Consider the following 27646-nt stretch of genomic DNA (forward strand, 5'->3'; position numbering starts at 1 on the left):
TTCTTTTCTAGAGCCAGATTGTGTCTGCCCTGTCTTCTTTATCTATTTATTTATTTACTTAATGCTATCAACTTCCAAAGTCATGGGAAATGATTGGATAGTTCTGATGGAACACAAGCCAGTGGAATTACGGTTGCCCCATTTTGAATACATTGTGACCGATACCGATGCTGACAACCAATTGGATTGTCTCCCTGAAGTAGAGTCTGGAAAGCTGCATTTCCATCCTCAATGCAATCCCACTTGTAAGAGACCTGAATGAAGAAATAGTCAATATGAAGAAAGAATGGCTTCCCGAACTGGCAGGTATGCGCCTCTGGATCTACTGTAGCAGCTGTTGTGGTCTTGCTGGTGACTGCTTCTAGGCTGTGAGATGGCAATGAGTAAAGAGTGAGAGCAATAAAAACCCACAAGGTGACTACTTTTCATGTTTCCACAACTAAAGGCACACAAGCTTGTTTTTCTGGCACTCCCAAAGAAATCTGTGGTCATCTCAAATCCTTAGGAAACTCTTCTCTGTTCGAACAAGTTAGAGCTGAATCTGCTACTGGCAAAATGTACTTATAATTAACACAATGCAAGGGTTTAATTAGGATGTCATACAATCATTAATACTTTGGCAAACGCTACTTGCCTACTTATTAACAGAGAAATTTTGCAGGTTGTAGTAATATTCTAGATTCTCTTACCATGATGTATGGCCATAGACATATTAGTGGAGTTTATCTGGGTAGCATTGCTTCTCTGATATAAGCACCGAATACTTTATACTTTTGTTCCTTCCTGTAATATAGATAAAGCATTTGGGGCCTTAGTATCCATTTTAGGATTATCATGGAAAAATTCAGAGAGTGGCAAATACCCTGACGTCACACCTATTAGCCCCATGCCTATGTCAGAAACATCTAGTTTTGTTTCCTTTGGATAACTTGGTGCATGAGAGCAAAACAATGCTCTATTAAATGCTCTTAAATGCTTTATAGACTAAAGAGAATAGGTGGTTTTGTCTGTTCTTTAAATTTAAAATGAATCCCTAACTTAACTAATTTCAAACTCTACTAGAAGTAAATGAATACAAGTTGGAAAACATTCCAATGAAGCAATTGTTTTCCTTAGTTTGGGCTGCTCTTACAAAAATGCTACATCCTCTGCAGATTGAACACAACATGTTTATGTCTCACAGTTCTAAAGGTTGAAGTGTGTGACCAGAGTGCTAGGCTGGTCAAGCTCTCCATTAGAGGGTTGACTTCTTCTTGGTATGACCTCACTTGGTGGAGAATAGAGAATGGTGAGCTTTTCTAGAGTTCCTCTTTAAGACAACTAATTTTGTAATGAGGGCTCCAACCTCATGATTTAATTAGCTCCCAAAGTTTGCACTTCTGTTTACATGACATTGGGGATTAGAATGTCAACATATGAATTTGTGGAGATACGGCATTCAATGTATAGAAGCACTGTCTTTAATAACACATACCTATGGTAACAAGTATCTACCTATGTTACCTTAAGAGCCTCAAGTAGATTTTTGATATCTTAGCTCCTTTCCTCATTATCTATCTATCTATCTATCTATCTATCTATCTATCTATCTATCTATCTATCTATCTATCATCTATCTACCTAAAGAAAGATCCAACTGGGACCGACTCCTTCTCTAAAATTCTCATACTCAGCTCTCAAAAATAAAAATCAGAAGCCACAAGGGAGACATAAACACCATATTTCCAGAGTTCTCCAAATGGCAAATAAGCTAAATTGAGGGAAATTAATGAATGCCTCGTCATTCTGGGTGTCCATGCCTAAAGGGTTTTTGAGAGGGGACATTCAAAGTAAAGGTTAAGTGTCAGACTGTGGGCAGAAAGGACAGATTTCATTGTTTTCTGGTACTGTCATTGTTGGGTTCTCATTCAAAAAATGGTTTGTGCTTGATAGTCATGAAGTCGAGATATTTATTTCTTCCCACTTTATGGTAACTATCCAACAATGGGATAGTCGAGCTGAATTAACTATAGCAAAGGTTGGAAGTAACTTGAATTAAGTTTAGCTTCTAGAGAAGAAATTATCTCCAGAAAATGAGGACAAGAGAACCAGGTGAACTAGAGAATCTAGTTTAGGATATTAGAGAAAGAACTGGACAGCAGCCTCAGTCTGACTTTGGGGGAGAATGTGCTAGGCAGAAAGTCTGCTTTTCTCACACCAGTAAGCTAAAAATAATTACTCCAGGGCAGAGAAGCATAGTGGGGTAAAAATAAATCACAGTCACATCTACTGGTGCAGAGCAAGAACCTGCAATATGCTTACCTGTTTGCAGTGTGATATCCTGGGATTCCTCACCTGTACAAAAGTAGTTCTTTGCACTCTAAATCATTTGGTTGAGTGTAGTGTTACTGATGACACATTACAGAGACATGGTCCTGAGGGCTCTGTAGCTGGAACTGGGTTCCCAGGCCATCTGCTCATGAATGTGAAAATATCAGTGATTAACACAGGGACCTCTTAGTTAGAAGGACCCTGATGCTTAATCACTGTTCTGCTTCTTCTTCTTCTTCTCTCTCTCTCTTTCTCTCTCCCTTTGGAGTCTGAGAGATGCTAAGATAAAATGATACTTGAAGCAATACCTGAGGACCACTCCTTGGGTAGGAGGGTGAATGGATGTGAAGGTGAGAAAAGCAAACGAAGATAGTTCTTAGGCACTTCAGAGAGACCAGGAAGAAAATACCCTGGAAAATGTTGGAGGCTCCTGGGGGAAGATCACACTGACAAGTCCTTCATCTGTCACTTTACCTGAGCAACATTGCTGTCTCCTGTAACAATCCTTCTGGCAAGAGACGTATTATGATTCTGCCAGCTCATACTAGTTGTTCCTGAAGGTAAAAGGGCCTGTATTTCACCCCCTTGGTCTTTAGCCTCTGGATTTGTGCTCTTAATTCTGACTGACTAATAGTTCAGGGGGAGACAAAGCGACATTATACCTCAGAAATGCTAGTGATATTTCCAGACTAAATCACAAATCTCTAGAACCAGATTCTTAGCTTGGCTTGCTTTCAACAAAGTAGGTAATTCCAAGGAAAGAGAAAACCTGTCTTGCTTTGGATTTGTTCCTCATGCTGGCTGCGAAACTTGCCAGGTCTATTTCTCACCCCCACACAGTTGCCTATCACGGCTCAAGCTGCTGAGGAAGTAACTGGCAGAGGCTCAGCCTGGAGCATCCCTCTCTCTGTGTCTTTCTTCTGCATAGAGGCATCCTTCCTTCCGGGGCAGATGCTCCAAGGAAAAGTAATTCAGAAGCTTTGCAAGAGGCATTTTCAGAATGAAATGTCTCATTGTCTTCACTGCTGTGCAGTCTATTTCCTCTCAAGACGCCCAGCTTCTAACTTCCAGAAGCCCCTGAGTAAGAGATTAATGGATGGCAGGTCTCATGTGACAATAGCCTTTAGATAGGTCAGAGGCCACTTACCAGGAACTTCATGAAGATCCAGTGATTTTTCATTCAGCTAAATTCCTATGAAAACTATTGGGTCTTTGGCCTTCCCAAAAAGTTATACAGATTTTGATTTATATTATTACCCCCCCCCCTTTTTCTTTTCAGATACAAATGTGCTGAACATCTAAGATCAAGGAATTGTCAGTGTGATCCTCTTGCCTTCTCCAGAGCATGGGCTTCCCTTCCTCCATGATCATTACCACCCAGCACCATTACTATCTGTCTCCCCACCCCCACCTCACAGTCCATTTGTCCTTTTTGTTGAAGAGTGGCCCTGGCTTCACTCAGGTATGGTTTCAAGGTTTATTTTAGCTTAGAATCTCTCAAGGACTATGAAAGAGAGCGATGATATTAAATAAGACAGCATCCATGAATCTACAACTCAAGGCTGTGCAAACACACTCGCTCCACATCATGTTCAGAACGTAAATGTTGGTATCATTCGTATCATAGTAACTGTATGAACTTACACTAGATATCTAGAAGGAAGGGTAAAAACAATTCAATTTAGTAAATATTTGGGGAGGGCTCTAGGCATGGTAGCACCTTTGCATAGAAATGAGCAAGAAATTGTAACAGTTAATAAAAATAGCTAATAAATACATTCTGGGAGGCCTTTGATTTTTGTTATAGGATCTTAAGAGAAAAATTCTCTTATCACATACCAGGGGTTTATTGAAATTCTGAGATACTATATTTCAGAAACTGTCCAGACACCCTTCAATTTATGTGTTTTTTCCCCTTTCTCTTAAGTGGAACAAAAACTGTAGAAGCAAGCTTTGCTTGTGGAGTGGTATATCTCATGCTAACCTTGTTTAAAATTTTTGAGGATAATCAAGTTAAACCCATGCAGATAATTACTGCAGGTCCTATCCATAATGTGAACAGTTGGTTCTAAAGAGGGAAACATGAGGTGGCTGAAACATACTGTATTTGTTCTTAACCTGTCAATTCCAGTCAGCTACCACTGATCCTTTCATTATTTTATTTTATTTTGTGGTTTTGAGGTAGTCTCAGTACCTGGCCCTGACCAGGCTGAAATTGACTTTGTAAACCAGGCTGGCCTTGAACCCACAATCCTCCTGTTTTAGCCTCCCAGTATTATGATTAGAGTTGTATACTACTATGTCTTACATGGCTAGTCTTTTTTATCATGTCATGATGAAGGTATATTTCCTAATAAAATGGGCATCTGAAGAACATAGAGTATGGACCTATATATCTCGAAGTAAAAGAAAAAAAAAAGCCTTGGTTAGTAAAATTTCCTTAAAGGGGGGGGGGAAGCAGCAGTCCTTAAGATTTAAATGCCCTTTGAGGCATCCTTTAAACAAAGCTTTACCTTGAGACAAGCTTCCAAAATAGTGTAAAGCAATTGTTCACAACCTTCTTTTAAGGGATCTCAATAGTGCCCATACAACAAGTCTTGTGTGTGTGTGTGTGCACAGGTGCGTGCACAGGTCTATATGTGTGTGATTCCTTGTGAGAGCATTATGATAAGAACAATGTAGACAAGAATTTGAACCATCCTCATGATACTCAAAGGCAGAACAGGCTATTGCCTCCAAATGTAACATGAGGATTCTGAGAAACATTAGTCCCTGCAAAGGAATATTCCTTCCTGCTGTCAGAGTACCTGAGATGGACTTGAGATTTTAGGTCTGCTTTGTAATAATTTCATGACTTGGTAATACCAACAGAAGCAGTAATAGCTATCACTGCTCTTACTATGCACCAGGCACTTGTCATAGGCACGTTACATTTATTCCCTACTTAACCGTTACAAGTCTGCCAGGTACATGGTTGTACTGTTCCTGCCTTACAGGGGAAAGACCAGGGGACAAGGAAATCAGGAAATGTGTTAATCGCAAAGACAGTAAATTGTATAGTCTTTAATCTATAATATGGGAATGAGTTTACTTAAATTGCAAGGCTATTATGAAGATTAAGGAAATAACAAATATAAACAATCTGGTATGTAATATCTGCTTGTTAAGCAGAGATATTATTAATGGTTTTGTTACATTAAAATCTTTTCTAATATCCTGGTATGAACCCTGGGTTCATTTTATTTAGCAGTTGCTAATATACGAAGCTCACAAACCAAGTAAGAACTAAAGAAGCACAAAGCAATCAAGATAATCCAATCAAAATAAGCAATCAAATAAACCTCTAGCTCATTATCTTAGCAGAGCCCAGGGGAGCCTAGTGAAGAGCCTATTTACTCTGAGAAGCCTTGGTTCTAAGGAGCTTGCTCACAGGCTTCTCAACTCACAGATGATTAGAAATGCAAATTAGGATGCTGAGAGGCTGCTAGGAGCAAGAACATTGTCAGGATCTAGTTTCTATTCTCCATAGCTGAGATGCCTAATGCCAGAGAGTACTCAAAGTGACAGCAGGTCTGGATTCCCAGAAGAAGGCCAAATCTTTAATAAAGATTACCAGTCCTCTGGGAAGCCTATCCTGGCACCTCCTTACTCATCTTGGCAGACTTGTGTCCTATCAACACTCTATTCAACTCTATTCACAGCTCCTGTACAGCCTCCGTTGCCCTGGACTGAATAATTTGTTTTTGGCATTCTCATAATTAGATTTTATGCTTCTTCAATGGAAGGACCTTATTATATTCATCATGTATCTATGACTCACTTAATAAATGTTCAATACATGTTTGTTGAATAAATGGCTATTGATGTAATATATTACAAGGCAGACAGGAGTTTAAACTCATATTACAAAGCTGGAAAACAATACAAAGGATTTTGTAAACCTTCTCTTTCAAAATCACCAGAACTTCCACCTTTGTTCACTTAAACAGGTAAGCTTCAGTGCTTGCAAAATTAATGGCAGTATGGAGCACAGCATTACCTGAGGGTTCTGGATAGAGCAGGAATTTCCCTGCATAGGAACCCAAAGGAGAGTAAACCAAGAACCCATAAGAAGAGAGGAAATAGGGCTTTTATGAGACTCTCTCCCTAAGATAGGGAAGGAGCAATAGACTACAAGAGACAGTGATATGAAGGATGAGCCATGTCACAAGTTGTGTCTATCAACAGTCAGCTCTTGTTCTGTCCCTTCCCAAGAAAATATGAATGAGGAAACATGGAAGGTTTATCTGAGCTATTATGGAAATTTGCAACAACCTTATCGATTGGAAAGAAGGAACATAGGCAAGACAATAAAATGAGATACTAACTCATCAGATAAATTGTGAAACATCTATTATTCAGGGACCGCCCTTTGACTGACAGTGAACTAGACTCCCCTTCCCTTCACAACAGACTAAGGTATGGAGAATCCATGAGTCTTAAGATGGGGTTGTTTTGTAGAACAAGGATGAGAGACAGAGAGAAAGTGAGTGATGTTAAAAGGATATCATGTTGCTGGAGATGGGATAAAACAGTGGATTATAAACTGGATTATAAACTAAGTTCCGATATGGGGCAAAGACAGCAGGCATATCAGATTTGATTATGGGTTATGAAGTCAGAAGGACCCATGGGAGCTTCCAATGTCGATCACAAAAGCAGCAAGATGTCCAAACCCTGGAGATGTGCCTTGACCCACGGTTGTGAGTAGCCTACTAGAGGTCCCTGTCTCAACTCTAGAGCAGGAGAATAATGCCTGAGTATTGGCCATAGCAGGAAGGGCTACAAAGGGTCACCAAGTTGGACATGGCTCTGTACTTTATGGGCACAGAGCAAAACATTGAGCCTGGAGAAAGCAGACTCAAGTAGTTTGGGAATGAGTTCTTCAATCTACTGAAAATGAGATGAGAAAGAGGCTAATCAAGTACTTATAAAGACAGAAGATAACCTGTACCAGATACTAATCCCCAAATCAGGCTTCAGAATGACACTAGGCCCCAGAATTAGACATGCCTTGAGGAAAACTAGCGATTTCAACTCATGGTACTCTGGGAGCCTACCTTGTAGGATATTTTATACCTCAACGAACACCTAGCCTTTGCCAGTAATGATTGATCCGAGCCCAAAACACACCTTCAGGATTGCCACCCCAGGCTCGTTACTGACACCCTCTGGCCTGACTTTACTATCTAAAAGGAAGAAAATAGCACATTGTTGACCTGTTTTAAATTTCAGAATCAATCTGAACCCAAGCTGAAAAGGTCACCCTGTTTCAGTCAAATTGAGTGTAATGAATGAATGGAAATGTGCTGGAGGCCAGAGAGGCAGAGCATCTAGCTCAGGATTGTATCTCTCCAGGAGAGAACACTGGCATCCTCCATAGCAGGGTGAAAGATCAATCACTTCTGTGACATACAGGCACACGGGAAGATACACCTCACACTCGCGCTCCCTCAATTGCCACAAAAATGCATTTCATTCTGCTGTTCAAACAGATATCTAGCAGTATCCCAAGGAAAATTTAAGAAAGTCAAGGGAAGTTCTGGTTCAGTTCATTTTCTCTTCTTTTATAAATTTGGTTTCCATGGCTGTTCATTCACATTTTATACCTTTGACACATTATATTTAGACTCCTTAGTTTTATGGCTTTTGGAGACACAAATAAGTTTCACATGCAAAATGAAATCTGTGGAATTCCTTTCCACCCTGGGTGAAAGAACTCGCCCAGACACCTGTAGCAACTTTACAAATTGTACGGGATTCACCAGTGAAAATAGGCTTATGCAGCCCAGAAACTTGAACTGCAAATAACATTCACGTGGCCAACTGGAATGTTTCTTCTTGCCTTTATAAGATAACACCAAAATAAATTCAAGCCAGACAAAATTATCACACCATCATCCCCATTGCCAACCCGGCAGCCTCGTTACTGGACAAGTATGTATGTGTTAAATAAAACAACAACGAAAGAAAACATTGCAAGCCAGGAGGAATTTTGGTTCATATGGGATTAATTAGGACAGGTTCCATAACTAAATATAATAGACTGGATGCTTCAATGGCATAACTTTATTTTATCACAATTCTGAAAGTTAGAAGACTGAAATTGGAATATTGTCATGGTTAGCTTCTGGTGAAGCCCCTTTCTCGGACTCGCAGACAACCTCTTTTGTACTGGCAGCTCACACAGCACGAAAGGGTTACTGCTCTCTTCTACTGATAAAGCAACCAATTCAACCGGATTAGAACCTCACTTATATGACCTTATTTAATCTTGATTATTTTCTAAAGACTTTTCTTCAGATGTAGTTACATTTTGATGAAACCCTGAACATACAAAATTGAGGAGGATTAGGTTCAGCTATGGACAATAGTTTGTGAGAAATCTACAGTTGATTGGGTAGGTATATTCCTTCAATGTAAAAATGATGGTTTATAAATACCTTGTACTTTAATATCCTTATTTTTTTAAGCATTCAAGGTATATTACAGAAGTAGAAAATTAGTTAGGTAAAGTACCACTGGAATGTGCATTCTGGGAACAAACATTCTCTGTTGGTCATTACCAAGGACGTTTCAATTTTCTCTACAAGATGTGGAACCTTTGTATGGCAAGTGTGCCTGAAGGCAGCAGAGCACCTTCTTGGCAAAAATAAGGCCCTGAGTTCAAACCTCAGTATACCCTCCACTCTCCAAAGTGGGATCTTTATTGTCACATCCGGGTCATTCCGTTGAACACAACAGTTTCTGCTAAAATAAGTTTCTTATGAATCAACCAAAGTCACTGCATGGATTAAAAAAACTATGTGTACTTCAACAAGATATCCTCTAGTAAATATAATTTCCCCACATCACATTGTTTACTATTTTGTTACTCTCTCATGCGAAATCATGTGCTGCTTAAGAAACCATAGACTGAGATGTCTGTAAGACTGTCTTCTCTCTAGCATGCACTTGCTTCCAGAGGCATGTCTAAATGAGTCCCTTCCTTCCTTCCTTCCTTCCTTCCTTCCTTCCTTCCTTCCTTCCTTCCTTCCTTCCTTCCTTCCTCCCTCCCTCCCTCCCTCCCTCCCTCCCTCCCTCCCTCCCTCCCTCCCTCCCTCCCTCCCTCCCTTCCTTCCTTCTGCTTTTTCCTCCTTCTTCCCCCCTCTCTCTTCCTCCCCCCCCCTCTCTTTGTGTCTCTCTCTGTGGCTTTTTGAGACAACAGCTTCAGAACCTGTGTGTTTTCATTATAGGCTTTTGCCACCATAACATGTCTAAAACCTACAAGGGTTTTTTTAAAAAAAATATTTCTTTATTGTCAAAGTGATATATAGAGGGCTTACAGTTGCATACGTAAGGCAGTGCATACATTCCTTATAGAACTTGTTACCTTCTCCCCTCATTCCCCCTGTCTTCCCTCCTCCCCATACCCCACCCTCCATGAGTTGTACGTTGGTCTATAGCATATAGTTTTGGAAGTATTGTTACATTGGTTTGTTTTTTTATCCTTTGCCTCTCCAATTTGATATTCCCCTTACCTTCCCTAGGTTTTGTTTTGCTTTTTTGTGCATGTGTGTGATACTTAGGTTTGAACTCGGGATTTGGTTCTTAGGTTGGCATTCTACCATGAAATGACACCTATTGTCTTGTTTTATTTTTTATTTTTGCTGTTGTTGTTTTGCTAGCTACATTTAGGATAGGGTCCCTATCCCTGTCCACAGGACATCTGTGCCTGGACTACAACCCTTCTACTCCAGCTTTACATGGATGTTGAGAGCACGAGGACATACCAAACATCAGCCTCCTTCCATAGAGATGGAGTCGTTCAGAATTTTCATCTCTGGACTGGCTTGGAACAGCAAACCTCCCAATCTCAGCCTCCCACATAGCTTAGAATGACAGATATGCACCGCTGAGCTCAGTGAGTTAAGAAGAGGTACCTTGAACTTTTCTGTCCAGGTGGCCTCACACAGCAATCTTCCAAATCTCAAGCTTCCCTAGTAGATAGGAATACAGGCATGAGTCACTGGCACCGAGTTTACTGTGGTTTTTTCTTGAAAAATTATGGGTAAATATGTGTGTTTTTTAATTTCAGTGATAATTTATTTTGGTACTACTTTCATTGTAAGCAGCCATTAACAAAACAGCAAAGGCGGGCATAATATGCAAATGATGACTTAATATGCAAATGAGGCTTTTGAGTTAAGTGCAAGCTAAATAATAGTATTGTCTTATATGTGCGAGGAAAATGCACGTCATTGGTTGAAAAGTACTTTGAGAGCTATGATATCCCTATGTACACAAGAGAGTTATGTCATCAATTAGTACATTTTCACAGAAGCATATCAAACTTAGAAAGCATATCAAACGAACCTGGGCCACAAAATCAACATGGCATTCATTCCAACAACTTCAGTAAACCAACATTACTAGCCACATTACACTGTTAACTGTAAGTTGTAGTATGTGGTTTTGCTTAGTTTGTTTGAATGTATAACTTTGTATGAATTTATTTTGGATTTATAGCTATCTGAGATGTGTAAGCACATATTATATCTGGCTTATAATTATATGTATTTAAATTATATTATAGTACAAGTAACACTAGAATTCCATAGACTTTTTAGACTAGTTATGACCATTACTATTTAGTAATACATGACATTGTGACATTTCTTTTATTGCATCCCTTGAATGGTTGTTCTCTTTTACTGTTTAATTATGCTCACCTATTATTGTCTTGTTGTTTAGAGAAAATGCAAATGCAGAGTGAATTTGAGCCTTCAGGTTACTTGCATACTTCTTAGCATCTCGCTTAGTGGTCAAGACATAAAGAAAGTTGCAGAAAATAGGGATTTGGGCTCTTTGGTCACCCATTTTGTTTTGCTCAACATAACTCCCTGTTCTAGAATATTTTTAGGTTTTTGGATAGTTGTTCAGATTCACTTCCAAAAAAATGGTTTGTCTATTCAGTCAAATATTTCTAGTGCTTACAGAGATTCCAGATGAATAACAGCTCATCTCCAGTAGATATACCAACAATTACGTGGAGAATTCTGCATGGATCATCTTACTTAATTGTAATAACAGTAGGAAAGCAGGTAGGAGAGATTACTTGCGCTCATTCATGAAGAAATCAAGGCATAGAGACCTTGGTTACTTTGTCCATGGGTCACACAAGTAGTAAATGAGAGAAGTAATAATTTAAACACACCACACCAAGAACATTATCTACTCTTAGTGCCTTCTATTTGAGCTTACTGAAGAAATATAAAAGTCACTGCTCTGTTATGACACTGATTTCTTATCATTAGAAACTGCACTGGGAAAGTGTAGAATGGATAGAAAAAGTGTTCAATACAGTTTGTAGGGAGGTATTCAGCTATACTTATTATTTATTGAATACATTTAACATAATATCTCTAATAAAAGTGTAAGTGACATGCTATGTTACTAAACTTCAAGTTTCTTAAATGAGCCCTTCTTTAAAGGTAAATCGTTTAATGTTTATTTGACATATTTTCATATTTTGCTTTGTCTAGAATAGTGCTTCACATATAAATCACATTCTAACATTTCTTCAAATTTAACCCCTCCTATTTCAAGCTTCAACATAGTTAACTGCCTCTTGGATTAGTTACCTGACATCTGCAAAGCTCACCTAATTTCCACTGTCAATTTGATTTTAGGCATTAAAAAAAAATCTACTAATTCAGACCATGTCAGGATGCTTGATAAAATCGGATGTGGTAGAGATGACTGGTATTTTTACAATCTTCATGATGTAATCAATTTGGACATAGTGGATGTCTGGAATGATGACAAATGAGTTGACTGTAGGGGATCAATTCAGTTGTGGTAGCAGAGTCTTCGAAGCACATTATTTTCACTCTGTGATTTCATTTCTGACTTTCTGTCTTAGCTGCCAGAGGCCACTGGGCGATCCGCTTAGAGGATGCTTCCTCTCAGTGAGTCTGCTGTATGTATTTCTTTAATGAAACAAATTTAGTTTCTGAGGCTATTGCACACATATTATTTCCTGAGATGCTTTCTTTGTTTTTGCCCTAATGATAAGTTTTCTACCCTTGTAATTCTTCAGCCTAATATGTCACATCATATGAAAGGTCAATTCCATTCCAGACTAAATATGAGACAACTTCAGGGGTAGTCAGAGAGCTGTGTCTGCATTGTGAACTGCATTTTGGATACTTCCTAAGATTCATTCATGTCTTCCTTCATGAATTCTCCCATTCCTTCAACATATATTTATTACGTACTATTTCTGTGACCTGAGCTTGGAATCTGAATATGATTAGAAAAAGAAAAATCCAACCTGCTTATAAGGCATTTACACTTTAAAGAGACATGCAAATAACTGTTATGTGGTGACAGCATCTCTAATTTTATAGGCATGCAAGGCTTATGATGAGCATGAGGTAGGGGTGAGGTGGTGAGCATACACAGAAAGGAGTGCCACTTTGAGTCTGCTGAGAATGGTGCCTAGAGTCAGGGCCTAATTTAGCCTTGTGTGTGAGACCATCTTTAGAAAGCTCGAAATCTCACCCAGAGCTGCAGTGAGAAACTGAAAATGCCAACAGCAAGCATAATCACTGTTTAAAACCTTGTGCTACTGTTTTTTTTTTTTTAAAATGTGTGTGCATTCACATGCATTTTCATTCTAGCATGTTCTAGAACATGTATTTTACTATAAAGTACATTCAATTATATAGATTCTTCCTTCTCTTGGAAAGTGTATATTCAAGAAAATATGACAATTTTTCCTAGGACATTGCATACTTTCTAACAACAACCAGCACTTTGACTGTGAGCTGAGGGGAAAATAGTATGAAAAAAGAGAACTAGGGTAACAAAGCATTCTGCTCATTAAGGGGAGCATAAGTCACCAGTATCTTTGACTAAGGTAATTTAATAAGTAACTTAAGATACATGGGTATTTATTTAGCCAAGAATATATTGAATATATTTAACAAAGAAAAAAATTAGGGGAAAGTTTATGAAGCTGTTAAGGAAAGTAATTTTGAAAATGCAAAGAAATGACTTATCAATTACTTTTGTTTGAGGAGATGAGATATTATTTCAGAATGTTTACAGACAAGTTAACCATACACGTGTATCTTAAGCCTACATTAACTCTGTATGTTATCATTTTAAAATTAGGTTTTAGTTCAAATCTATTTTTTTCCTTCTTATATTGAATGTTTTGTGTAGGTAGCTGCAAGTTCTGACCTTGGCAATATATTTGTCTAGAAAACTATAGAAAGTATTTGTGATATATATATGGATATATATTATACATTAGAATATATATTAGTATATATAATATATAATATATTAGTATATATTATAATATAGCATACATATAGTATATATTGTAGAATATATAACAGCTATATGTGATATGTTTGTAATATATAAATATTAAAATATGCATATAAAATTATACATATGCATATATAATGCATATATATTATAATACACACTTGTTACTTAAATGTTTAAACCTTGGATCTTAGGATGATGATCTATACACCAATCTTGAGAGGCGTAATCTATCAATTTAGGCTTCTCTGATTTCTCTCTGATTAATGAAACTTGCACAAAAAGAACAAACAAGCTCTCTTAGAACTAGAAACATAAACAAAGGAATACTTGCTGGTAAGAAAGTACTATTTCAAGGACAGTAAAGTGATTCTGTAAAACGTCAGGCAAAATCTTATTTTCTTGTAATTTCCTCAAGGGGAACTCAGCAAAATCCATGTATTATCTGATACCTACCCCCAACCCCCAGGCGCACTGACATCCCTGCTGTGACTCTGGTACAGTGTGTTGCTCTCCTTCCTCAGTAACTCTCACCCACTCATTGACTACCCAAACCTGAGCCTTTTGTTTCTCCTCTTCTTCCCTCTGTGCATCAAGCTGTCACCACCCTCAAATAGCATCATGCCACAAATGATCACAGTGGCTGCATGCTGCTCAGGGCAGGAGCTTCTGTCTGTTTTCATGCCTGGCCTTCTTGGTCTTCTGTTTCATGTTCTGGAACTCACTGACCTAGATTCAGATGGTGACTGACTTAGAAATCCCATAGGATGTTACTATTCGCATCTGTCTCTTCCCTAGCCCTTAGCCAGGCTGTAAGTCAGTTTTGTTTGATCTCTGTCCACCACATGTGTTCCATTTAGAGAGGGAGATCAGGGATGTGCCCCTCAGTTCCCACCAGCACCCAACCCTGTAGCCCCAGGTTCTGCAGCATGTCATCAGGCAAAGCAGTCACTAACTGCTGCCCAACACCTGATAAAATATGTAACCTCATTCACGAGGTCCATTGTAGCTGGCCTTCCCTAAACATTTATTATTTCATTCAATATCATGTGATGGCAGTTATATATCAGTCATTGTGCCAGGAGATGCCAGAAAGAGTAGTTAAGACACTATAGAAAAGTAATGCTGAGGATAATGAGAGTTCTGAGGGCTGGCTAAGAGGGAGCCTAGGAGTTCACTTACACCAATTTGAACAGATCATGTACGGGGTAGATTTCCAGAAGGTCAGGGAAGAGCACAATCTGAAGAAAAAATACTTAGTATACCAAGAATTTAAGAATCAGTGTGTTTAGAACAATTTTTCTTCCTAACAGAATTCTTATTGATGACTTTATAGCTATTTCTAGAACCTTTCCTTGAGCTGCCCAGGCTGAATTAAGGATAAATGATCTCTTCTCTGTAGTTCCACAGCACATTCTCCATATCCATGATACTGCTCTTATACTCTAGCCTCACAGAGACTGGGGAAGGGATTAGCCCTGCCCTCCCCTGCTCTCTCCTGGAGCTCCTTCAGTAATGCCTGAGACATAGTACACTCTCAGTAATGCTTGATGAATAACTGACTTAAGCAAAGAATGATTGTAAGTCTATTTCAAAAAAACTAAGCCTCCATAGGCTCATTAACACCTTCAAGAATGTACTTAATTATTAAAGAAAAAACACCTTTTCTACTTCAGGAAACAGTACATGAGGAGATAAGAAATTATTCACTGTGGAAATGAAGATCTCAGAAATGCTTTCATTGGTTTAGACACATTTTCTAGCACTCAGGTTCATCAAAATGATTATAATTGTTACTAAATTGTGGACTATTAGATTATCAGGTAACAGGCTTCAATTCTGAGGAAAACACATCTAGCCCATAGGAAAAACCCTAAAGTTCCTGGCTCATTTCCTCTATCCCCATCTCTGGGCTCTGGAAGACTAAAAATGGCAGTAATTTTTACCCATGAACAATGTGCCTGCAATGTATAGTTTTTTAAACATATGGCAGAAACTTCTCCAATAATTAAACTAATAACACTTACACTCAATGCTATCTATTTTTCCTCTGAAAAGATAAATTTTTATTAAATTGCAATTTCCATTGATCAAATTGTTCTGCAACTTCTGACTTCATATCCTCTATTAGTGTAATACCTTAGCTATTTTGATCATAATCAAAATCAAGGTAGCTAAAAACATATACGCATATACCTCACCACCACATGTTGTTTTACAATATCTTCTAAAATATTTAGGAGAATTTGTTTTGTGTGTGTAAGACTGGCAGGCTATTGTTTGTTTTGCTTTCCCATCTGGTACTTAATCTATTAATAATTATTCAATTCTCTTTCTATGGTACTGATTTCATTTTTCCTTGTGACATGATTTTTTTAACTTGGGGACTGAAAAACACTGCAGATGAGAAGAAATAGTGTGTTTTCAGTGATCATAAGTAAACTAAGGCAAATGCTGCTATATTCTCTATGAGGCATGGCTAATTCTAATTCATGGGCTTGGAAGTCACTTGGATATTAGTGTTTATCACTTTTACATTATTAATTTAATGTTTATGAGCATAAAACATTCTGTTAATAAATATGAACAACACTATAAAGCACTAATAGAATATTAAAGTTAGAGAGTGATGGGTTAGAAAGCATTTGTAAAGAAATGCTTGCCCTGTGGGGTGTTTTCTCCTTTTCCCACTTTTCATCTTTCCTATTAATTAGCTCTGTTGGTACTGATAAAAGTCACTGAGCTTTGCTCTGCAGCCTCAGGGGATTTATGCAGGTGTGAAACTGAGAAGTGAAGGAAAACTGAGTGAAAGAACAGCAATGTTCAGAGAAGAGATCCTTTACCTGCAGGTGGATGAGTTAGAAATATATTCATTGAAGTCTATGAAAAGCTTATAGCTGTGGGGAGAAATGCAACTACCTAATCTAGAATTATTCAAGAAAGAATAAAGGTGAAAAATACCATATTGCTGAGGCTGATTACCATAGATTGTACTTATGCTCATTATAGAGCATATGCAATATTTGGGAAATGTTTAAGGACTGATGGAAAGAGTTTTGCTAGATGTATCATCCAAATAATGCAACCCTATGGCTCATTCCTTTAAGTTAGTTTGTGACCTATATACCAAACTTTTCACATTGGTAGCCTACCTCCGATTTGAACCATTGTCAAAATAGATATTGAAGCTCATCAGTGGTACCGAATGCATGGCTTGAATGTTGATTCTGCTGACTATAGGTTCCAGTTTCCAGTCATTATCCCATTAAAATCACTAAATAAATGTCAGTGCTTTCTTTTTCTGTTGAAATAGAAAAATACCTTTGGACCAAATCCATTCCTTCCCATAACCCATAATGGCTAGGGATAATATACTGAACCATATGTTCCAGTTTTGCACTGTTAGGGGCTGAGAACTTGGAGAAAGCACAGAGTTTTTAGTGCATGCCTATAGACTTGAATAGCTGCTAGACAGATCTACTTCCTGCCTCCAGAATATTGTGTTCATTTTCTTAAAGATGCTTAGCTTAGAGTCAAATGCATGTTTGACTCATTCTTCAAAAAGAGTGTGTTTCTATTAAGCGTCAACATTTTGTGTGGTATAATATTTAAACCATTACAGGTAAATTTGATTTTTACACAAAGTCAAAAGCATCTAGAAGTAAAGCTCATTTTAAAAAAATGCTGATAGATCCAGAGAATGGCACTGTATGATCAAAAATAATATATAGTTATAAAGTAATGAGGCCAATGAGCTGATATGATATATTAGTAACCATGGGAACTAATATTTTGATCACTTACTCAGTAAACAAGTAGTCTGCCTGTATGATTACACATAACCTTTGTAATCTATGTCCCATTTCATATGTAGCAAAGGCAGACATATGTGTTCAAAGCACCAAACAATGTTTCACAAATGAGGTCTAGCGATGTTTGGGTTGATTATACTGAATTATCAAGGTGTTTTGAGGACTTATTCAGGTGTTCAAACCTGGATATATCAGCTGTGATACCTTAGGTGAAAATAATTGTGAAAAAAACAGGATATGAACAATCAATCCTGATCATATGCTTGAGATCAAGTTGACAATTTGTAGCTCTGTATTGGAGTATGTGTACATAGTAAATCAGTGTGGAAGTTTTGCATGTTGCCTTAAAGACATTGAGGAGAGCAATTATTGTTACCTCATATCAAAGAACTCTATATTAAGAATATAAAATAAAAAGGATAGGGAGGAAATGAAAAGATTTGCTCATGTAAAGTATGTTCAGTATGAAGGTGGAGAATTAATATATTACATTTTTACAATTTTCTCCTGTTTTACATAGAATTTGATAGAGTAAAGCAAAAATACAAAATCAACACCCAGAAGTTTTGTAAACTCTAATGCTTGCTTTCATCTAATATAATGATTATCATGAAGACTGTAGAAATCTCAAGTGCATTCATTGTCAACTGTCTGTGGTGACCACACATATTGTGCCCATCCTTGAAAGAATCATGAAGAACTTGTAATGTTAGTAAGCACACAAAAAATTCAATTAAGCTAAGCAGATTTTGGACTACTATAGATAGGGTAAAACAACTATTAAGTTGTTTCTCATTTTTATGAAATGAAATATACAAAATTTATAAATTTTGAAATGTAGTTAAAGTGTGTAGAGAATATCAATGTGAGCTGGAAGTGGCGCTGTGGCTCAAGTGGGTAGAGTGCTAGCCTTGAGCATAAAGAAGCTCAGGGACAGTGTCCAGGCCCTGAGTTCAAGCCCAGGACTGGCAAAAAAAAAAAAAAAATTACACTGAGAATATCAATGTGATTTGTATTACTTGTTTCTCAGTCACAAAAAGTTTTCTTTGAATATAGATTTACCATCTAAAAATGTACATTTAAAAGATAGTTACAAAATTCAGAATTCATGGTTTTTGTGTGTGGGGGGGAGGTAGTAGCAATACTGGAGACTAAACTCTGGGCCTCATATTTGTCAGGTAGGTGCTCTACTACTTGAGCCATGTCAGCCCTAGTCACTTTCAAAATTTATTTTTCAATTAATAGATTTTTTTCTTTCAGAAAAATCATATATCGTGAAATATTTGAAGACAAAAAGTGGGGAAAGGGGGCATTTCATTATTAAATGTGTAGCTCCAGGCAGATCAGACAAAAAATACAGGGCATGAAAATATTCCTGAGTTTTTCTGACCCCTTCAGATTCAGAAATTTTTATTTCAACAGACACAGGATAGTATTTTATAATATTTATATTATTGTTTTTGCAACTCATTACTGAGGATAATCATTCCTTTTGAACAGAATCCTTTATTTGAAATGTAAAGCTCTTAGCAGACTTACTGAAAGGTATATAAAAAAATATCAATGCAAGGTAGTATAGTATTTTTGTGAAAACATTTGCCACTTTAAATCGTAGGCCTGAGCTCTGATTACACAGGTCTGGCATGCCAATTGGTTGTGGATTTACTTTGGTATTTGTAGATAGTGAGGAAAATCAACCTATTATTAGACCCATATAACTCTAAGTAGAGCCTTTTAATTCTTTCCTCCTAAACTATTTCTGGCATAATTATACAACTGTGCTGCTGTAGAGCTTTAGGCTTGTTTGTCTCTCATGAGCCTGTCAATTAGGAAAATGCTTTTGAAAACAATAAAAAATAGTAAGTATCTGTAATATCCTTATATTGCATATGTATTCACAGTGAGGGGGTGGGGAAGGGAATGGGTGGAGTTGATATAATGAGGATACCAGTGGCCATTTGCACCAAGCCCTTCCCTCAAATGGAAACATACCTATTAAAGTGACTCCTTGATTCTGTTTTGATGAGCTAGTTTTCAAAGTAGGTGAAGAATTAAAATGATTTTTTTTCTCAGTTCCAAGAGTAAAAGCCAACATTACTGAGGCCGGGTCAAAGTTCAGATTAAGGAGAAATGCTCCCAGAGTCATGGTCACAATTTATTTCCTTTTTGGGGAGAAATAAAGTATCAGTGAGGACCTGGTCTGGTTGAGACAGACTGAGAGATATGTTCTAGGGATGCTAGGTAATAATGAAATGAAGGGACCTTGAAGAATAGAATCAAGACAAGAAGGACATTGCAATGTCCCTAATGGAATGGCCAGAAAGAGATGGTAATGTGTAAAGGTGACTTGGAACAGACAAGGTTGGAGGTGACTAAAGAGAACAAGACTGAAACAAAATTTCTGGATCCCGGGCTGGGGGTATGGCCTAGTGGCAAGAGTGCCTGCCTCATATACATGAGGCCCTGGGTTCGATTCCCCAGCACCACATATATAGAAAATTGCCAGAAGGGGCGCTGTGGCTCAAGTGGCAGAGTGCTAGCCTTGAGCAAAAAGAAGCCAGGGACAGTGCTCAGGCCCTGAGTCCAAGCCCCAGGACTGGCCAAAAAAAAAAAAAATTCTGGATCCCAACAATGTGAAATAAAAACATAGAGTTGCTTATTAGAAAAATATTAGAATTTTCAAGAAGGCTGTAGTGGAATATTGAGCCCCACACAGGTGCCTGTGAAGCGGGCCTGTAGAGAAAAGATTGACCACCTGTCAGGAAACGAATGTTCTTTGGTTCCTCATCCTTGTGGCTCTTACATAGCATGGGATGCACAAAGAGAAAATACTCAGGAAAACAGTTTTCTAAAGTGAAATTAGGAAGTGTGGTCACAGGAAGTGTTTAGATCTCCATTATATGTATATATATATATATATATATATATTTTTTTTTTTTTTTTTAGAGAGAATTCAGGTTTTGTGTGAGGAACTTAAGACTCCTTTCAACTTGGAGTCTGGAATTCTAAGTTAGGTTGGAGCAACTTGTAAACATTTCATGTTATTTTGCAGACTACAGGTTCTATAAATAATGCCACATATATCCCCAATTTTACTAGCTTCCATTTTCACAAATATTATGATCTCATTTGTCAGCCAGTTCCGTCTTAGAAAACACTGATGCTGTAACACAGCACTACATATTGACCAGTGTAGCCTTAAAATTGCTGCTACATAGGAAATAGGAGGCAACAGTGCCAGAGACCCTTTAGGTAGTTCTCTTCTCATCTTTAAACATGAGAATTAGCAATATCACATTAGATTTTGTTCTCTGTTCAACTGAGTTGAAGTGTCCTTTCCTCTTTGTTCTATGCAAATATCCACGAAATGTAGAGGGCTCTTTCTTTAACAATTTATCTCTCCCTGGTAGAATGTGTGAGTTGTTTCAACGTAGAATATGTTTCTCCAACTCATTGATGTTAGTCTTTACTTTGCTCATGGATCACAGGTAGAAATAACAATGTGCCATTAACCCTAAGGGACATTGTACCTCCATAGTGCATGAGAATAATGAGTCCTGGCTGGCCCATTGTTCAAGGAGGACAGGTTAAAACACTTGAGAAACAGATCCAGGTCCAATCTTTCACTTATAAACAGCCAATTAAGCTAAGTTTCAATTAGTCAAGTTCAAGTCAATGCAGATTTGTGAGAAAGAGTATTATTTTATGTTACTTAAAAAACTACAACATCATTGCAACAAAAATTGACAAATGTATTCTTTAGCTCCCTAGCACTTTATTTTTCCTTCCCTATGGTTTAGCCCAGTTGTCACTGCAGAGCAGTAATTTTAAAAGCTAGTTACTACGACAATGTGGCTGTTACAGCAATAGCTGGAACTTCCCAGCTCTTCCACACTTGAAATGGGAGATAAAAGGCAAGCTTGCTCTAGAATCCATTAGTATTTATCATAGCGCAATGAGTAAAATGAACAGATGGTAAATTATACCTGCAACTGCAATAAATAATGTGTTGTTATTGGGGTAAGGCAGTGAGTTTAAATCAACTGTCTTGCTTATAAACGGATATAAAAGGCAAATGAAAATTGATGGCACACAGGTCAGCCGCCACCAACATCCACAATCTGTTCCCAGTTCACATAAATTCTGCAATTTTTTTGCAATAATTTTTTGCCTACTGATTAATGAGGTATCTGTACTTTAAACACAGGTTCAATTCTGTTCTGTCAATCATTTCTCCCCCTAATTAATTTTAGTGACAGTTAAATGAGATAATGCATGGGAAAAAAGCTCTCTGCAAAGTGTAAACAGCCTTATCTTCGGGCTAATTTAATTGAAACTGAATTGCACAAAGAATGAAACATGCTTATCTGTGTTCCATTATGGTAAGTTATGAGATGGTAAACCAGGGATTAGAACTGGATGACAAGATCAAGTGAGATGAGCAGCTAGCTGGGGGCGGGCAGTGGGGAAGAGTGTTTCCTTCCAGAATCACTCAGGGCAGAGATCATGATGGCCATAGAGATGACAAATCCAGGAAAAGTACACTTTGAAAGTGCGTCTTCTCTCCCTAGTATGTTTCTGTCTGAAAATATGAACAACTTCCACTATGTTTCAATGGAATGAAAGAAAAACATCTAACTTGTGACCTGTTCACCTGTTCCTATGGTCTGAACAGTTTTGATTTCTGTTTTCGTAGTTCCACATCATTCTCAGGATTTATTTATTATGGAAGCTTTAAGATCAGGACACTAATTCTCTTCTTTTTTTTTTCTTGCTTCACAAGCATTTTCCAGTATGTGTTAAAGATAATGTGCAGTCCCCAAAGGAGTGACACCAGAAAAAAAAAAAACTCACCTTTCTCCTCTTCTTGTAATACCCTTAGGAAATGTGAAGGAATACCTTGAGGAATGTGGACTAACAGAATGGGCTATAGCCACATTTCTCCAGGTCTTATTTGCCCAAAGGTCTTGGGCAACTCAGCTAACATTAAATGTGGAATAACAGTAGCATGCCCCTTATAAGAGTGTTATCAGCAGTAAGTAGGATTGTTTATGAGAAGAATTTAGCTCAGTGCCTGCCTGACTGTTCTCACTGAGTATTAGCCATTATTAGAGTCACTTAGTGGGAAGGAAGATAGTAGGGTGTCTGAGATAAATGCAGGAAGCCAGGAGAGATGGCAGACATAATTATCAGTTAGTGCAAGACAAGACAAAAACTCATTAATTTAAACTAATTTACATTCTATGAAAATTGAATGGCAGACAGGTATAAGTTCTTTGGAAACCACAAGAAAGGCAAATGCTAAAAATTAATGGCATGGAGAACATAGGGAGAATGATGAATTCTGTGGGGGAAAACACATTCCTAAAGACATAGCTTCATCATCATGGAACTAACATGTTCATTATATACTAATCTTAAGTATTTGGTAGTGTAACTTAAGATTTCTGTGTAGCAAAACATCTAGGGCAACTTCTTACGTATAAAATTATAATAAGAATTTGGATACAAGAAATAGGGACAAAGATCAGATACATATTTATCAAAAAATAATTGTAGACTACTAAACTATGATGTTCCACTCTATCTTCTTGTCAAACTATATTGTATAGTACATATGAAATCTGAAAAAAAACTGTATCTTGTACTTGTATAACAATATTATGTAATCTAGTCAACTGTTCCATGGTCAATACAAAGTTTATTTTTTCCTTGCTATAAAAAAATAATAAATATTTTGCCAATTCAAGGATTTTAATGAGGGCTGGGAATATGGCCTAGTGGTAAAGTGCTTGCCTTGTATACATGAAGTCCTGGGTTCGATTCCTCAGCACCACATATATAGAAAAAGCCAGAAGTGGTGCTGGGGCTCAAGAGGTATAGTGCTAGCCTTGGAGCAAAAGGAAGACAGGGACAGTGCTCAGGCCCTGAGTTCAAGCCCCAGGATTGGCAAAAATAAAAGCAAAGATTTTAATGATAATTTGTTGTAAACAGACTTATATACAATTGAGCTATGGGGAATAGAAGAGAGGGGAAATATGGTCAAGAATCCAATGTACATCCTACAAAATTAACAAGTGAGGGAAAAGACGGGTAGGGGAGGGATGGATGAGAATACTGAAATGGGGTTACATTGATCAAGATATGTTGTATTTATAAACTGCTTGGTTGAATTGCAACTACTTAAAGATAATAAAAAAGAAAACAAATGCAGTGAATATCATTGCCAATTCAAAGAATTTAAGGATAATTTCTTGTACTATTATGTACAATTCAGCTGGGGGGGGCAGCAGACTCCCCCTTCAAAATATTTTTTAAATGATACAACTACTGATCACTTCATCTGTATAAATCCGTAAGAAACAATTTCTAAAAACTGTTGTTTCATATTCATGCAAATAATTTTCATATAGGTTGATGACTGTGGATGTTAGTTGGGCCAACAAAGCAAATGAATTCCACCCCCACTCATTACAAGAAAATGGGCACCGATATTTAGTTGACAGATTACTCACAGTCCATGCCAGAAAAACATAATCCGATCTGGCTTGGCCTTACATTTCATCTTCTGCCCATGTGCAAAGCCTTTAGGAACCAAGCATTGGCAAGTGGCCAGACTGAAACATGTTCATTAGCCTGCCATTCCTGGTGAGTCTTCTGAATTAGTGCCTGTGTTTGTGGCTGACTGTAGTCCAGAGACAATAGTAATACACAGTGAAATCAGGTCCAGACCAAGGGATTCCAGTTGCTTGGGCAGAGGTTGAGGTTGCCCAGGCCTTGGCCACGTGCTGAGTGTTCTCTGTTTTCTGGCTTTTTTGTTGTTAATTGAGACTAAGGCAAAAGGCCAGAAATGCCATCATTTCTTAGCTCCTCCAGGCTTTGGGACATACTTTTCATAGTACTCTACTTGGGAAATCCTTTGATTCTTACTGTGAAAATATGTTCTCATTTCCTGTCATAAATATTTGTTCAGGGCTTTCCAAAGTAGAGACAAAGTTCAAAAAGGCTCTTTAGAAACAGGAAAAACATCAGGGATTAGGCAATCAACTAACCAGTGCTCAAATATAATTTCAAAATTCTTAATCTTATTATGTGTCAGAAACAAAAGGGTATTATCTGACTCCTCCCCCATTCTCCTGTTCTTCCTCCTCTTGTAGGTCATGTTTATTTTGTTCTTGTTGCAGAGCATGACTTTTGTCTGGACTATTTCATGGGGAAAAAAAGATTTCCATATGTCCATCTTAAGAGATAAAATATGTTATCATAGGGCAGAGAAAGCACCAGAAAAAAAGGTCCAAAGGACAAATCATTGTGTCTTCTTGCTTATGTGTCACTTCATGTGACAAATTAGTATTATTATCATAACATTTGCTGGGAATGAAGTTCCTTGGGAGATTTGTAGATAAAATTAAATGATTCACATATTGAGATGTATGTTTTAAAGATTTTCAGAATTTAATGTTTTGTAAACAAAGCAAGACAAGAAAACTCCATTCAGCTTCCCTTTAGCAAGACTCAGGAATAGATATTTCTAGAATAATTCCTTACATTTCATCAAATTCCATCTGTGAAACTCCTACTAAATTGTTAAAATACATGGTGATTGAGCTAGGGGTGGCTTCCGCTAGAGCACATGGTGGGATGCATTGATTCATTTCAAAACTTCAAAATGACAGGATGTAGATAAGAAAACTTAAATCTGTTGTCTGGATACAGATTTATCTGCATCACAAGTACTGTTAAATAGTTTAGTTTTCTAAAAACTAATAATTGAGAGATTTCATATAAAATCTGTTTTTCTGCTGACAGAAGCATTTCAATTTGTGAATGCTCAGGTAAATGCTTCATAAATAGACTAAAAATTGTGCTGGGAATGTGGCTTAGTGGCTGAGGGCTTGCCTAGCATGAATGAGGCCCTGGGTTCTATTCCTCAGTAACACAAAAACAGAAAAAATAAAATAAAAATAGACTAAAAATTAACTTCTTATTTTAAAGATAATGTGAATTGTTCCCTCATTTCTCATCTTGGCTCATCAGGTGTTGGGGGTCTCTCTGGGACCCCTCTCCCCACTTCTCCAGGGGAGATGCCTGAATGTTGGGGTCTCTAGGGCCCCTTTCCCCCCCCCATCTCCCAGGGGAATGGGAATGCCTGATTCCCAAACTGTGATGGATGATGCTAGGTTGAGGAGAAATGCTGAGACCTCCCCCCTGCCCCCCCCCCCCCCGTCCCTCACGTGTCAGGAGCGGCGGCGGAGGGAGGCATCGGGGAGACCATTCCATGGTCCATGAGTCTCAGCCTCCCAGAGGGCAGGCAGAAGAATTTATTACGGTGACAAAGGCGGAAGGGGAGGGACTTGGGGTGATTAACTGATTGGATGAGCTGGGCTGCCCATCAGGTGATGCCATGTAACTTCCTCTGTGGGTGGGGATCACAATCCCCCAAGGGCTAACATGTGCTTGCCCCAGGGGCTGGGGCTTCTCTTCCTGTTAAAGACTAAAGCCAGCTGTGGCCTCTTAAAGGCACAGCTGTCCCCAACAATCAGGCATTTAAACTATGTACACACATACACACACACACACCACATAAACACAACTATATAATGCAGTGAAAGAACAATGGAATGAGAAGGAAAGATGGATGTGTTCAGGCATCTTGGCTCTGCCAGTAAACCAGGTATAAAGTTTGGATGTTTCTATTCTTTTTCTAAGCCAGAGGAGACTCATCTGTACAATGAGCTTCTACAGTATCCTGGTTTCCCTCGTGTCATATAGTCTGTTTCCTCTCCCTCATTTTTTCCTCATTAAGATAGCTTTGCCCTGGATATTGTATATATTGGTATTAGAACTGGGAAAGGGAAAGGGAATATCAAAATTGAGAGACAAAGGATAAAAAGACAAATGACTCCAAAAGCAATACTTAGAAAAACATTTGGTGTAAACCAACTGAACGACTCATGGGGGGGGAGAGGGAAAGGGTGGAGGGAAGAGGGCAATGAGGGAGGATGCAACAAATTGTACAAGAAATGTACCCACTGCCTTATGTATGAAACTGTAACCCCTCTGCACATCACTTTGACAATAAATAGATAATTATTCAAAAAAAGACATCTACTTTGCACCTTCAGTGATTCAGTTTGATTGTCTTCATTACTAGAATTCATGCGATCATAGAACTAAACTGAAAACTAAAGTAAGGTCAAGGCTTCTGGTTTCATAGGTAGGAAAAGCTGAAAAATGGGGGAAAAAAGCAGTGAACAAAAAGATGTGATAATTGTCAACACACTATGTTCAAAATGCTGTGTTCAAACAAAGAAGAAAGCAATCATCCTTTATTTTATTCACAGCATCTAATTTTCTCCAACCTGTCATTTTACTCCTAGGAGACACATGACAGAGATGGGATTTAAGTGAGTACATGTCAAGTCAATTATCCAATCTGGAATCTTAGACTAGATTGTTGTCTCCCCAGCTTTTACAATTACCTAGGTGGAGATCTTTCTTCTCTACTAAGAAGTAGTAAATCTTTAAAAACTGCACCACCCAGTTGCTTTTTTTAAAAAAAGTTTTCCATCATTAGCTTCTATTCATACCAAACTAAGTATAAAGTCAATTTTGTAAAAACCAGAGAAACTTCCATTAGGATATATTTAATTGACCCAAATAATAAATGATGTGATACCACAAATGAACTAGAGAGCAAAAACATATGCAAGTCCTGAAAGATGTACTTCATGTCACTGAAAAGCAGTTCTGCCTAGAAAATCTGTATCATGAATTTGCTATATACTACACACACACACACACACACACACACACACACACACACACCCTCTGTGGGGCAAAATTTCTAAAGCTTATCTAACCATCAGCATTACCTGAAAAGATTATAAAAACTTAAGTTATAGCTGAGTGTGGAGATGTATACTTAGTGTTCTACCACTTAGGAGGTTGAGGCCAGAAGTCTGAGAATTTGAGTACAACTTGGGCTACATTCTTTCAATCTCTCTCTCTCTCTCTCTTCTGTCTCTGTCTCTCTGAAGTTGTTCCCCTATTAACTCTGATATATCTGTGTTTGGGGAATCTATACAGGCTCTTTTATTTTAATTAGTCTTAAATTCATGAGCTTTTCTTCCCATTTTATAAAAATATTCTTATTTTTGAGT

This window comes from Perognathus longimembris, chromosome 2, assembly GCF_023159225.1.
Source record: "Perognathus longimembris pacificus isolate PPM17 chromosome 2, ASM2315922v1, whole genome shotgun sequence".
NCBI classification, from domain to species: domain Eukaryota; kingdom Metazoa; phylum Chordata; class Mammalia; order Rodentia; family Heteromyidae; genus Perognathus; species Perognathus longimembris.